The sequence below is a fragment of the Cetorhinus maximus genome, chromosome 9, assembly GCF_964194155.1.
Source record: "Cetorhinus maximus chromosome 9, sCetMax3.hap1.1, whole genome shotgun sequence".
Taxonomy (NCBI): domain Eukaryota; kingdom Metazoa; phylum Chordata; class Chondrichthyes; order Lamniformes; family Cetorhinidae; genus Cetorhinus; species Cetorhinus maximus.
Genome location: NC_135887.1, coordinates 82,256,235 through 82,270,948, shown reverse-complemented (window position 1 = coordinate 82,270,948; position 14,714 = coordinate 82,256,235).

The window sequence follows — 14,714 nt, the reverse complement described above, 5'->3', positions numbered from 1 at the left end:
TAAATGCATTACCTGAAAGCTGTATGAGTGTTCCCCACTTACCTTCAAATCTGTCCAGGGAAACCTGGCAGAGGGTAGGATGATGTGGGGATCCAAACCGGATGTCACTTTTTGGGGATTCAACTCCCTGCAGGCATTTAAATCCACACCACCCTTGCTTGTGAAAATTCTCCCCTATGCTTCGACAGCTGTATTTTGCTTTATGTCATCCTGAAGATGTGAAAAGTGTTATGTAAGTTATTTCTCCTTTCTCCTGAACGTGTAGACTTATGTGGATTTGGTTGCATAAGTACACTAGATGACTATTCTTTCTGTCTGTGCCTGGGCAGTGAGTATTGGCAGGCTATTCAACTCTGGGAAGCATCACTGTCTAACCTGATCCTGTCCCTACCACACAGCATTTTCCCACAGCAATCATTGGTCAGCAATTGGGGGTGTGAACCCTTGTAGAATTTTCCATTTCCTATCCCAGGTATGTTTAGGACAAGGGACCTCTAATTTATAAGTTGAAAAATCCTCCGACATTCAGTAAAACAGCATTTGATCTGCGCCATAATACAGGATCTAGTGACGAGTAACCACCTGTTATGTGTTGACATATAGTGCCACTTTCAAAACTTGGAATACTGAATACTAATAAGAACATAAGAACATAAGAACTTGGAGCAGGAGTAGGCAATTCAGCCCCTTGAGCCTGCCCCGCCATTCAATATGATCATGGCTGATTTCATTTCGGCCTGAACTCCAAAAACCCACCCTCTCCCCATAACCTTTCAACCCTTAATTAAAAATCTGTCTATCTCCTCCTTAAATTTATTCAGCGTCCCAGCATCCACTGCAGTCTGAGATGGTGAATTCCATAGATTCACAACCCTTTCAGAAAAGTAATTCCTCCTCATCTCTGATTTAAATCTACCACCCCTTAGCCTAAAACTATGGCCTCTCATTCTAGAATGCCCCACAAGAGGAAACATCTACTCCATATCTACTTTGTCTATCTCCTTCAGCAACTTATATACCTCAATTAGATCTCCTCTCATCCTTCTAAACTCTAGCGAGTATCAGCCTAAACTGCTCAATCACTCCTCATAACCTCCAATGCAACTACATCCTTCCTCAAGTAAGGGGACCAAGACTGTGCACAGTACTCCAGGTGCGGTCTCACCAATGCCTTGTACAGTTGCAACAACACTTCCCCATTTTTATAGTCTATTCCTTTAGCAATAAATGTCAAAATTCCATTTGCCATCCTTATTACCTGCCGTACCTGTATACTAGCTTTCAGCGATTCATGCACGAGAACATCCAGATCCCTCTGCTCTGAAGCATTCAGAAGTTTCTCTCCATTTAAATAATAAGTTGCCTTTTTATTCTTCCAACCAAAATGGATAACTTCATACTTATCCACGTTAAACTCCATCTGCCAAACTTTGGCCAATTCACCTCAGCTGTCCATATCCATTTGTAAATGTCTTATTTCTTCATTGCAACTTACTTTCCCACCTATTTTGGTGTCATCTGCAAATTTAGCTATAGTGCCTTCTATCCCTGAATCTAAGTCATTAATATAGATTGTAAATAGTTGGGGCCCAAGGACCGAACCCTGTGGCACCCACTAGTTACAGCTTGCCATCCAGAAAAAGACCCTTTTATCCTGACTCTCTGCCTCCTGCTGGTTAGCCAATCGTCTATCCAAGCTAATATATTACCCCTAACTCTGTGTGATCTTATCTTGTGTTTAATTTTTTGTGCGGCACCTTATCAAAGGCCTTCTGGAAGTCCAGATATACTACATCTACAGAATCCTCATTATCCACTTTGCTTGTCACATCTTCAAAGAACTCTAACAAATTAGTCAAACATGATTTACTCTTCATAAAACCATGCTGACTCTGATGGATTGCATTTTGACTTTCCAAATGCCCCATTACTACTTCCTTAATAATGGATTCCAACAATTTCCCAACAACAGGCGTTAAACTAACTGGTCTATAGTTTCCTACTTTCTGCCTCCCCCCCTTTTTGAATAAGGGCATTATATTAGCATTTTTCCAATCCACTGGAACCTTTCCAGAATCCAAGGAATTTTGGAATACTATAGCCAATGCATCTACTATCTCTGCTGGCACTTCCTTTAAGACCCTGGGATGTACGCTGTCAGGTCCTGGGGACTTGTCACCCTTTAATCCCAATAGTTTGCTCAGTACTTTTTCTCTAGTGATGGTGATTGTTCTAGGTTCCTCCTTCTCTATACCCTCTGCACTGCCTGTTACTATTGGGGTGGTAGTAGTGTCCTCCACCGTGAAAACTGAGGCAAAATATCGATTAAGCATCTCTGCCATTTCTGCATTCCCCACTATTAACTCCCCAGTCTCATCCTCCAAGGGACCAACATTCAATTTAGCTACTCTCTTTCCTTTTATATACTTGTAGAAGCTTTTGCCATCAGTTTTTACATTTTGTGCCAGTTTTCTTTCATAATTTACCTTTGCTCTTTTTATTATTTTTTTAGTAACCCTTTGTTGATCTTCAAAAGGTTCCCAATCTTCCAGCCTGCCATTGACCTTTGCAATTTCGTATGCCTTAGTTTTTGCCTTTATGTTATCTTTAACTTTCTTGCTTAGCCATGGATGATTTTCCCTCTCTTACCATCTTTCTTCTTCTTTGGAATATATTTTACTTGGGAGGAATTGAATATCTCCTTAAATATCTGCCACTGTTCATCAACTGTCCTACCTTGTAGTCTTCCTGTGCAGTCCACTAGGGCCAAATCTGTCCTCATGCCTATGTAGTTATCTTTGTTTAACTCCAGGACACTAGAATGGGACTCAAGTTTCTCGCTGTCAAACTGAACTTGAAATTCTAGCATGCTATGATCACTCTTCCCTAGAGAATCCTTTACTATGAGATCATTAATTAATCCCATCTCATTACACAAACCAAATCCAGAAAAGCCTGCTCCTCAACATGTTGCTCCAAGAAACAATCTCTAATACACTATGAACTCTCCCTCGAGGCTACCCTTGCCAATTTGATTAGTCCAGTCTATATACATATTAAAATCGCCCATAATTATTGCCTTGCCTTTCTTACATGCTCCCAGTATTTCCTGGTTTATACTGTGCCCTACTGCTGAACTACTGTTTGGGGACCTATAGATTACTCCCACCAGGGACTTCTTTCCCTTGCTATTTCTTACCTCTACCCAGACTGACTCGACGTCTTGCTCTCCAGTGCCTATATCATTCCTCACTATAGCACTGATCTCTTCCTTTACTAACAAAGCTACACCACCTCCTTTTCCATCCTGCCTATCCTTCCGAAACACTGAGTACCCTTGGATATTCAACTCCCAAACCTGTTCTCCCTGTAACCACGTCTCAGTAATCGCCACCAAATAATACCTATTTATATCTATTTGCGCTGTTAACTCATTAGTTTTATTCTGAATGCTACGTGCATTCAGATACAGAGCCTTTAAGTTTGCCCTATTGTCAATTTTCCCTACTCTTATATGATTCTTTGGTGCAATCTAGCGTTCACACACTCTGTCCCCTCTTTTCACTTTTTGGTAACAATCAGCCTTGTCACTAAACTGCACTCTTACCCTCTCCTTAAACTTTGATTTTTTAATATTTCCATGCAACTGAACCCTCCCCCCCGACTATTTAGTTTAAAGCTCTATCTACAACCCTAGTTATGCGATTCGCCAGGACACTGGTCCCAGCATGATTCAAGTGGAGCCCATCCGAATGGAATAGCTCCCTCTTTCCCCAGTACTGGTGCTAATGTCCCATGAATTCGAATCCATTGCTCCCACACCAATCTTTGAGCCACGCATTTACCTCTTTAATCTTATTGACCCTGTGCCAATTAGCTCGTGGCTCAGGTAGTAATCCAGAGACTATTAACATTTTGGTTCTGCTTTTTAATTTAGCCCCTAGCTGCTCGTATTCCCTCAACAGAACCTCTTTCCTCATTCTACCTATGTCGTTGGTACCTACGTGGACCACGACAACTGGATCTTTCCCCTCCCACTCCAAGTTCCTCTGCAGCCCAGATGAGATATCCTTAACCCTGGCACCAGGTGGGCAACACCACCTTCAGGACTCTCGATCCTGGCTACAGAGAACAGTGCCTATTCCCCTACCTATACTATCCCCGATTACAACTACATTTCTCTTTTCTCCCCCCACTTGAATGGCTCCCTGTACCATGGTGCTGTGGTCAGTTTGCTCATCCTCCCTACAGTCCCCGCTCTCGTCCACACAGGGAGCAAGAATCTCAAACCTGTAGGATAAGGGCAAGGGCTGAGGCTCCGGCAGTGCTACTTCCTGGATCCCTCTACCTGCCTCACTCATAGTCACACCCTACTGTCCCTGACCAGTGTCCGAATTTAAGGTAGTTAATCTAAGGGGTGTGACTGTCACCTGAAACACAACGTCCAGGTAACTCTCCCCCTCCCTGATGTGTCGCAGTGTCCGAAGCTCAGACTCCAGCTCGTCAACTCTGAGCCGGAGTTCCTCGAATGATCAACATTTGCTACAGTTGTGGTCACGAGGAACCACAATAGGGTCCACCAGCTCCCACATCATGCAGCTATAACACATCGCCTGGCCCTGCATCTCTATTTTATTTAATTAGTTTTTCAATTTGTTTTTAAATTTCCCACTGGTCTTTAGTTTATTAATCTGTAAAATGTTTCTCCTACTTACTTTTAATCTGAAAGCAAGTTAGAATAGAGATTCAAAATACACTTCTTAAAATCAACTGGAACTCACTCTCTCTGTTGAATTGCAGCTGAAGTGTTAGACCTCCGATCCTGGGCCCCAGTAGTCACCTTTAATCTGAAATCAATTTAGAATAGGCAGTTCAAACTAGCAGTTACTTACCAACCAATAAACTTACGGTTTTCCTGTGATGTCACTCTTTGTCTTTTTTTCACTCGGTGACGGTGACTGCAGAGGACACTCTTCCCAGACTGCTTCACGGCGACGGTGACTGCAGAGGACACTCTTCCCAGACTGCTTCACGGTGACGGTGACTGCAGAGGACACTCTTCCCAGACTGCTTTACGGTGACGGTGACTGCAGAGGACACTCTTCCCAGACTGCTTCATGGCGACGGTAACTGCAGAGGACACTCTTCCCAGACTGCTTCACGGTGATGGTGACTGCAGAGGACACTCTTCCCAGACTGCTTCACGGCGACAGTGACTGCAGAGGACACTCTTCCCAGACTGCTTTATGGTGACGGTGACTGCAGAGGACACTCTTCCCAGACTGCTTTATGGTGACGGTGACTGCAGAGGACACTCTTCCCAGACTGCTTCACGGCGACGGTGACTGCAGAGGACACTCTTCCCAGACTGCTTCACGGCGACGGTGACTGCAGAGGACACTCTTCCCAGACTGCTTCACGGTGACTGCAGAGGACACTCTTCCCAGACTGCTTCACGGTGACGGTGACTGCAGAGGACACTCTTCCCAGACTGCTTCACGGCGACGGTGACTGCAGAGGACACTCTTCCCAGACTGCTTCACGGTGACAGTGACTGCAGAGGACACTCTTCCCAGACTGCTTCACGGCAACGGTGACTGCAGAGGACACTCTTCCCAGACTGCTTCCCGGTGATGATGACTGCAGAGGGCACTCTTCCCTGACTGCTCCATGGCGACAGTGACTGCAGGGGACACTCTTCCCAGACAGATCCAAAAATATTCATCCAAAAATAAACTGAAAATAAAAAATCTAAAATGAGGTATTTCATTCCATATAAACATGGTGAAATAAGATCACTTGGACAATTACAGTTAAAGGATCAGGGTCTGTAACGGTCTTCAGGGGGGCACAAATTCTGGAATCATTCAAGGACAGTTTGATAAGATGAGACGGAAATTGTAGGTTCTATAGGCATGAGATGGATGGGCCGAATGGCCTTTCCTGTCTCTAGTAATCTTTGTGAACATATATTAAATGATTCATTTTTTTTTAAATGGAGGCACCTCACAATTCAGTCATTTTGTGGTGATCATTAATTTAGCATCTTTCTCTTTCAAGACATTGACCCAATAATACTGGTGAAATATCCTAGACTTATTTACTGTTTGCTTTCGTCAATTGATAATATAAGTTTTCTTTTTCTTTGCAGAATATAAATTTAATTTCCCTCTACAAGCTAGCTCACCCACTGATTTTGTGAAATTACTTCATGCAACTTAAGATAACTTCAGGTGGTCCAATAAGTGCCACTTTAGATCACACCTTAAAACATTTATTAGGAATAATCTTAAAGAAGTGATGCAGTTTAGACATGTACTACTTTAATGTACAGGATATGATGTTAATCTTATACTGTGTTCTAAACATCTGCCTTGAAGTTCACACTCCGGCGTTTTAAGTAAAAGGGTAATTTTATTTCTGCCAAGATCAATTCAGTTTACCCTTTTGCAAACACATACTCTAGGGTGCTAATGATAAACAGCAAAATTAAACGTAGCACTAATCTTTCTTTGCATTTTATAACACCAATCATTAGATCCAAAACTTGCACCATTCTTTGTGGAGAATAATTAATTATTTTGGCTAAGTGCTGGGATAAGCATGAAGCAAATAGTTCAATGCTAAAGGGAGAGAATGAACTTTCTGAGCAATATTTGATTTTTCCTTGGGGAATGTATTTTTATACAGTAATAACATGGTTCATTACATACTTTAATAAGAGAGTAGTTATAGTAAAATCAGAACAGATGAACACTGAGGAATAGCTAAGCTACGATGGTGTACCCACCTGAAATGTTTACCTATCTTTCTCTATCATGTGCTGAATAACCTGTTGTTCATTTTCTGTATCTTCTGCGTCTAGTTCAACTAAAATCTTTCATAGCCTTTTTTTAACAGATGGGAGAAAAGGGTTTGGAATTATATACCACCTCACAAGTATTTCAAGCAGAATAATTAGTGTGAAGTCTGGTATGTGGCACGCATTTGGTGCAATTAAGATTCCACAACCAGCAATGAGTTGACTGACCCATCAGTCTGCTTTTGGTGACTTTGGTTGATGGAGGAACATCAGGACACCAGGAACAACAGGTGACCAGGAATGCTTGCTTTTCTTCAGATGGAGACATGGATTGCAAAATAAAAACTGGAAACACTCAGCACATTTGGCAGCATCTGTGAAGAAAGTTAATGCTTCAGGCCTTCCATCAGTTCTTGACTAGTCCTAGGGACAGTTCCCCCAGCTTTTGCACAAGACCCCACACGTTAGTGAAGAGGACTTGCACAGTCAACTGTGTAGGGTGTGCCTTTGAAATTTTCGATGCCTAGCTTGATGCCAGGTGATCTGTCTGATTTTATTCTTCTTCAATTTTTCTGTATCAGTTTGATTCAACAGAATGTCTTGCTAGCCTGTTTCAGAGGACAGTTAAGAGTCAACTACTTTGCTGTGGGTCTAGAGTCAAATATAGGCCAGACTGAGTAAGGACAGCAGATTTCCTTCCCTAAGGGGCATTAGTGACCCACGTATGTTTTTACAACAATCTGGTAACTTCATGACCATCATTACTGAGACAGCTTTTTATTCTGGATTTTTATTAATTAATTGCATTTAAATTTCTCTATCCGCACAGTGAATATGAACTCATGTCTCTGGAGCAATGCTCCAGACTTCTAGATTACTAATACGGTAAAATTACCCTTGTTGCTAATGTTCCCAAGGCTGGGACCTCTGATGGTGCAGTACACCCTCAGATTTCATTGCCACACCAACCCTATATTTTATGCTCCAAACCCCAGCTTAGGCTTCAACCAATACACTTCTGACACAGAAACAATGGGCTGGATTTTGTGGAGGTGGCAGAAGTACCACCATAGGAGCCTAAATTGGGAGGTACCCCCTTTCGGCAGGCAGCGGAACCCAGGGGGGCATATTGCCAGTGGCATTCATTTAGGTGTCCGCTTCTTGGGGTCACTGTCCAATTAATTGGCTGACAGCACACCAGCCTCAGCAGCATCACTGGGAATGGTGGTCATTGCTGAAGCTGCAGCTGCAGGATGATGATGACGGTAGCAAATCCTTTGCAGGCAAACAGCATGGGAAGATTTGTCTCTGTAGTAATTGGCATGATTGTTGGTGACTGAAATAGCCAATTCTTGATCTGCAGAATCTTGAGCAGTTGGAGAACTGCATCTTCTGGTTTGGAGAGGCTCTAGTATAACTGGCTCCTTCCATTGTCAACAGTCTTGTGGCTGTTTGTTTCAAACTTGTAGGTTTCCTTCCTGGTTTTTGTGCACCAGCTGTCACTGGCAGCAGTCTCCTGCTCCCAAACCCATTGGTCAAAGTCAGCCAGAGAGAGCTGTCTTTTCAGCTGGTCTTTGAAGCGTTTACAAGGTGCACTTTTGATCTCACTTACTCTGGCATAGTTCACCATAAAGCACTGTGTTTGCCATTCTGGAATCCTCCATCCACGGCACATGTTATGCCCAGAGCAATTGATGTTGTAAGAGAATGCGTTCAATGTTGGGCAGATGGGCCATATTGAAGACTTCATTGTTTGTGATGTAGTTCTGCCATTGATGTTCATGATGGATAGAATTCTGTGTTGATGGAAGCAGTCCAATTATTGCAGTCATTTTCTGTACATGATTCTGACTCATGCAAGAAGTTGGTGATGACAATCTTTCTGTATACATGAATTTTGGCAGACATGCGTGAATGGTTTCACCAGGCACACTTTGAGAGGCAGTTAAAAGAGCTGTTGGCCTTGGACAAGTTAATTATCTATGTCCTTGTTGACAGTGGTATCACTTGAGATAATATCACCTAGATAGGTAAACTGTTCTACTGCATTGAGGTTGCTACTGTCAATGCTGATCTGTGGTGGATTACAATTTCCTCAGGGCTTTGGTTGGTACAGCATTTCTCTTTTCTTTGGGTTAATAGTAAGGCCACAGGCATTTGCTTCCTGAGAGAAAATGTTTAAAAGAGCTGCATTGCCTCCACCATGTGTGCCAGAAGATCACAATCACCAGCAAACCGAAGCTACAGAATAAGTTTTCTGTGGTTTTGGTATGTGCCAGTAGTCATCACAGGTTGAAGAGACTGCTGTCTGTTTGGAAGACCCCTCTGCCAAGCCTGCCTTTGCCCCTTGAATCATCATACTGAAGAAAATAGAGAAAAGGGTCAGTGTCAGAACACATCCTCACATCCTTGCTTAAGCCCATTGGAGAGGGAAGCTGTCTGAGATGTTTCCATTCTGCTTGCCCTGATCTTTCTGGCCTTTGTGCTGGTGATGGAGAATGGTGAGAAATTAACTGTGTAGGGCACTCCAATCTAGATAGCATCTTCCAAAGTCTGTCCCAGCTGACTATATTGAACGCCTTGGTGAGATCTACAAAAGTAGCGTACAGGCCCATGTTCTGTAATCTACATTTCTACTGGATCTGTCTCAGTACAAAAATGATGTCTGTAGTTCTCCAATTGGGTCTGAATCCACACTGACTTTCAGGAAGGCTTTCTTCAACTTTGTATAGTCTATTTAGAATCATTCTGACCAAGGTACAACCTGCAATTGTAATGACCACGTGAGGAGGGGTAAAAATTGACTCCTCTAGTTTACCACTCCAGATCTGGCTGTAACAGGGTTCAGATGAGAATTTAGCGAGGATGTGCTTTGCCAATACTGCAGGAGTCCCACTTTTTATGCTTTCAGCTTATAAAGAATTTATCAAACTGGTTTTCTGAGTTTAAGTCAAAGAACGAGGTAAGCTTATTGAAGCTACTTCTTGAATTTTAAAAAAAGATAAATCGTGCCGCCCACCACCACTCCCCCCAACCCCCCAACACACACATTAGTACTGATGGTAGGATAAGAGGATAGATGTAAAGATATTTTACAGCTTGTAAAGAAGATAAACAATCAAAAGAATATACGGTTAACTATCCTTTGGCTGGTCTCGATGTGGTCATTCCATGTTTTGGCCATCTTGTTCAGTTGTCTCCCTGGCTGTAGTTGTATGGAGCAGATTGCCACGTTTTATTCTCAAAAGGTCTCAATTTGTAGCAGATTTCTCTTCTCAGGATGGTTCTTTGCAAATGGGGTGCAATGGCTCTTGCAGCCTTTCAGTATATCCTTCCGACCTCTGTTCTGACTTGGTAAACAGTTCTTTAAAAAGCCTTGTTGGCTGTATATTCCAGAGGAATTTGATTACCATATCTGCTGTAGTCATTGTGCCATAGAACAGGTAATTACATTTTGATGTCTCATCTCAGAAACCTTTGAGGAGTAATAGTGTAAAAGTCAAAAGGATTTGGTGCTTTTCATGCTCCTTGGGGTTTGGGGGAAGTGGGGGGGATGTGTGTGGGTGGGATCTCGTTGTGAGTGTGTTCCTTTTCATCCCCACTTGGGTAGAATGGAAATTGTATATTCTGCTAGCTGGCAGTCTCTCGCCATTGTCTTAATGGGATTACAGTTTATGAAAATTCAGCCTGCGAAAGTGGCATTAGAAATTGTATCTTTTCCTTAAAAAAATGTATCCCCGTAACATTTCCGCACCATGCGGAATGAAATGAGGTTCACTGTCATTTCATTACAAGGCTGGGAAAAAGCACAAATAATAGTAATAAAATAAATAAACAAAACTCAATCACATACATTCATCCACTCCCTCACATCTTCCTTCTTTGCTGGGTCTGTTCGGTTGAGGTTTGAGTTGCTGTTCCTATGCGGTTTTAAACTTTGGACAGTGCATTATTTTTCCCGGCAATGTGTGTAATTTTTAAGTGATATGGCTGGAGGAACAAATTCCAATGAAATAGACTCGCATTTTTGGTTTTGAAAATTTCTACAAAGGTTAAGGGATTGTGGTCTGTATAGACTGTGGTCTCTGTGTAGCCAAGTTGGACAAATATCTCAAAGTGTTTGAGGGCTAGTAATAATCCTAAAGTTTCTTTCTCCACAGTGGAATAGCATTTCTGGCATTTGTTCAATTTCTTGAAGAAATACCTGATTGGAGTCTCCATGCCCGATTCATCGTCTGGAGTAGGACAGCCCCTACCCTGAGATCACTAGCATTGATGGCTACTTTAAACGCTTTGTTGAAGTCCGAGCTGCTAACATTGTTTCATTTGCTAGAACAACTTTCAGCTTCTCAAAAAGGTGTTTGGCACCTCTCTGTCCACACTACCCTTGCTTTTCTTCTGTAATAGACCTGTTAATGGGCAGCAATAGTGCTGAAGTTAGGGACAAACTAACGGTAGAAACCACATATCCTTAGGGATCTCATTGTTTCCTATTTTGTTGTGGGGATGGGAAAATTTGCTACTGCCTGTACCTCCCTCTAATTTGTCCTAACTGTCCCTTTTGTCCTTCAGTTCTTTTGCTACCTGACAGACCGTTACCTGCTTGTCCCCTTCCCAGCTGGGGTACTGTTTTAACATGTTGACATGAAATAGCTGCTATTTTTCCCTATGGCCTAGGGTTTTGACTAAATAGTTTGCTTCCCCAACTCTCTTTTCTGCCCTGTATGGGTCAGTGAACCAACTTTTCAGGAGTTCACCCTGTTACGGTAGGAACACTAGCACACCATCTCCTGGCTGAAGGATTCAGGCTTTGGCATGTTTGTTTGCCCGTATTTTCATAGCTGTTTGGGAGATTTTTAAGTGCTGCTGAGCTACATCACAGGCTCTCAAGAGACGATCATGGAACACAGATATATAGTTTAACATGGAGACCTCCTTCTTCTGTTCTAAAAACCTTTCCTTGATTAATATCAGGGGCCCTCTCACTTGGTGTCCATAATTCAAAAGGAGTAAATCCAGTGGACTCATTGGATGAGTCCCTGGTGGTGAACAGAAGAAAACCCAATCCTTTATCCCAGTCATGGGGCTACCGTGACAGTATGCCCTGATCATTATTTTTAGGGTCTGGTGGTATCGTTCTAAAACTCCTTATGAGCGCGCATGGCATGCTGAGGACTTTAGCTGGGTTACACCCGGATTACCCATGACACCCTGGAATATTCTGGACGTGCAATTTGAGCCCTGGTCTGATTGGTTCGCAGTGGGTGTATTGGGTGAAGAAATGTGTTATTCCCTTTGTCTTGGCAGAGATAGTTTTCAGGGGAATGGCCTCTGGGAATCAGGTAGCCACATCCATAATAGTAAGAATTTACTGGTAGCCCCTTTTTCATTTCGGCAGGGGTCCCACACAATCTACTAGCACCTTGCTGAAGGGTTCCCCAAAGGCGAGTATGGGAATCATTCGTGCAGGTTTAATTGCAGGCTGCAGTTTCCCTATTACCTGACAAGTGTGCCAGGATTTGCAGAATCTCATGACATCTTTGTGGAGGTGAGGCCAGTAAAAATGCTGGCTTACGCAGGCCTGGGATTTTCATATACCGACATGTCCAGCTATCAGGATTTTGTGGGCTAGCTTCAATATTTCCCCTTGGTACCTCGGCGGCACCACTACCTGGTGGATCACTGTCTATTCCTCATCTACAGGTCTATGTGGGGGTCTCCACTTCCTCATCAGCACCTCATTTTAAAATTATTAGCACTCCGCGACTCCCTCCGCTTCAGCTTCGGTTTGGGCAGTCTGTGCTAACCTCTGTAGCACCGGGTGGGCTTGTTGAGCCGCAACCAAGGAAGACCAACTCATTGGTTAGGGTCTTCCAAACTTCTGAGAAAGGTTTCAGATAACCAGATGGCTGGGTCATTTGTCTGCATTGCTGGTTTGGCCTCTCCTGACGGGGCTCGTTTGGCCATACACCAGGTTACCATGTAGTCAGGAAAAATGCCAGGGACTTCCTCCTGCAGCTGCTCTATCTCCCTGACCTTGCTCGGCTTCTTCTAAAACCACTGGGGGTGCTACCACCTTTGATCCTGCCAAGTCATTTCCATGGAGCAGGTTGACCCCATCCGCAGGTAAACTGGGGATGAATTCCATAGTCACTGCTCCTGAAATAAGGTTGCGTTCCAGGTGCACCCAGTATAAAGGTAAGGACGTGTATTCTCCCTTGATACCCTTTGCCAGCACTTTGGCCTGTACTGCCCTCTCTGGGGAAAAGTCATGTCTCTTCCCAGCTGTAGAGATTGACAGGCCCCAGTATCCCTCAATATGACTATGGGCTTACTTGTCTTGCTCCGGGGAAATGGGGACACTTTTCCTTCTGACACAAAATCCTTGCAACTCTCAGGGACTTTGCTAAACTCATCTGCACCCACGGGGTGCACTTACAGGGATTTGCTGCTGTGGCCAGAGCCACAGCATAGTCTGCTATGTTCTCTGCCTGACTCTCTTTTTCTGTACAGGGCCTATGTGCCCCAATAAATCCTACAGGCTTTCCCTGTAACTTCCAACAATCAGCACAAATGTGTCCGGCCTTACAGCAAGTGAAACACACAGGCTTCTGAGCCTCACTCCTTTTCTTAGCATATTCATCTCTGGTCTGAGGAGGGGTCCTTGCATTTCCAGCTAGCCCTTCTCTCCCATGGGTGCTAGGCTTCCTATCACTCTCCCGCCTCCTATCCTTTGCAGGTTGCTGGGAGTGATTAGGGTAGGATTTCTTTTGCGATGTGGGCTTATGGACAAGCTCATAATTATTAGCCAGAGTTGTTGTCTGCATGGTCACTGCCACTTTCTGTTCCTCTATGTGCATTTTTATATGGAGAATGAGTGAATTTTTGAACTCTTCGAGAAGCATTATTTCTTGAAGCTTTTCATATGTGGCCTTGACTGATCAGACACATGCTGCTTAAGCCATTCAAATTTTATGTACGTCTGGTCTTGCCATTTTCAGAGGGTACAGAATTTCTGACTAGCACCTGTTCATATGCACTTAAAATAGCCTTCTTTGCCATCTCATAGCTTTCTGAACTCTCATCAGGCAATAGGGAATAAATTTAGTCTGCCTTGCCTGATAACTTACTTTGCAGGAGCAGGGTCCAGCTTTCTACTGGCCACTTCACTTGCTGAGCCACTCTCAAAGGAGATGAAGAAGGCTTCCACCTCTTCCTTATCAAATTTAGGGATGAAATGGGCAAACCTGAATAACTCAGTACTCAGGCTGGGGCTGTCTTCAGTGGCCACAGGGGACCTGTCCCTAGGCAGTTTGTATATTCTTATCTCTCCTTCTTTCCTTCCTCCCTCTCTCTAGAGCTAAGCTGTCACAATCTCCCCAGTTTTGCAATCTAATTCTCTTGCCGCTAATTTTAAAATTTCAAGCTTCCTGGCTTTTGAGTGAAATTCTAATTCCAACACCTTCATTATACTTCACATCTGTTCAAGGAACAGAACTTCTAAATAATCAAAAGTAATTTCCATCTGTTCTAGAAGGGTACTAGCTTTGAATGTAGACATTTTTGCACTTAAGTATTGTAAAACTGTGACAGTTGCTTTTTTCAAGAAAATTTACTTCTAGGGAACAATTTGCATTCCCAACTATAATTCTCTCATTGCCTGTGCGATCTAATCCCAGATGTTAGCCCCGAAATTTCTGTTGCGACCACGTGAGGATTGACCTCCTTAATTTACCACTCTGAGTCTGGCTGTAACAGGTTCAGGTGAGAATGTAGCGAGGATGTGCTTTGCCAACACTGCAGGAGTACCACTTTTTATGCTTTCAGATTATAAAGAATTAATCAGGCAGGTTTTCTGAGTTTAAATCAAAGAATGAGGTAAATTTATTGAAGCTACTTCCCGAATTTAAAA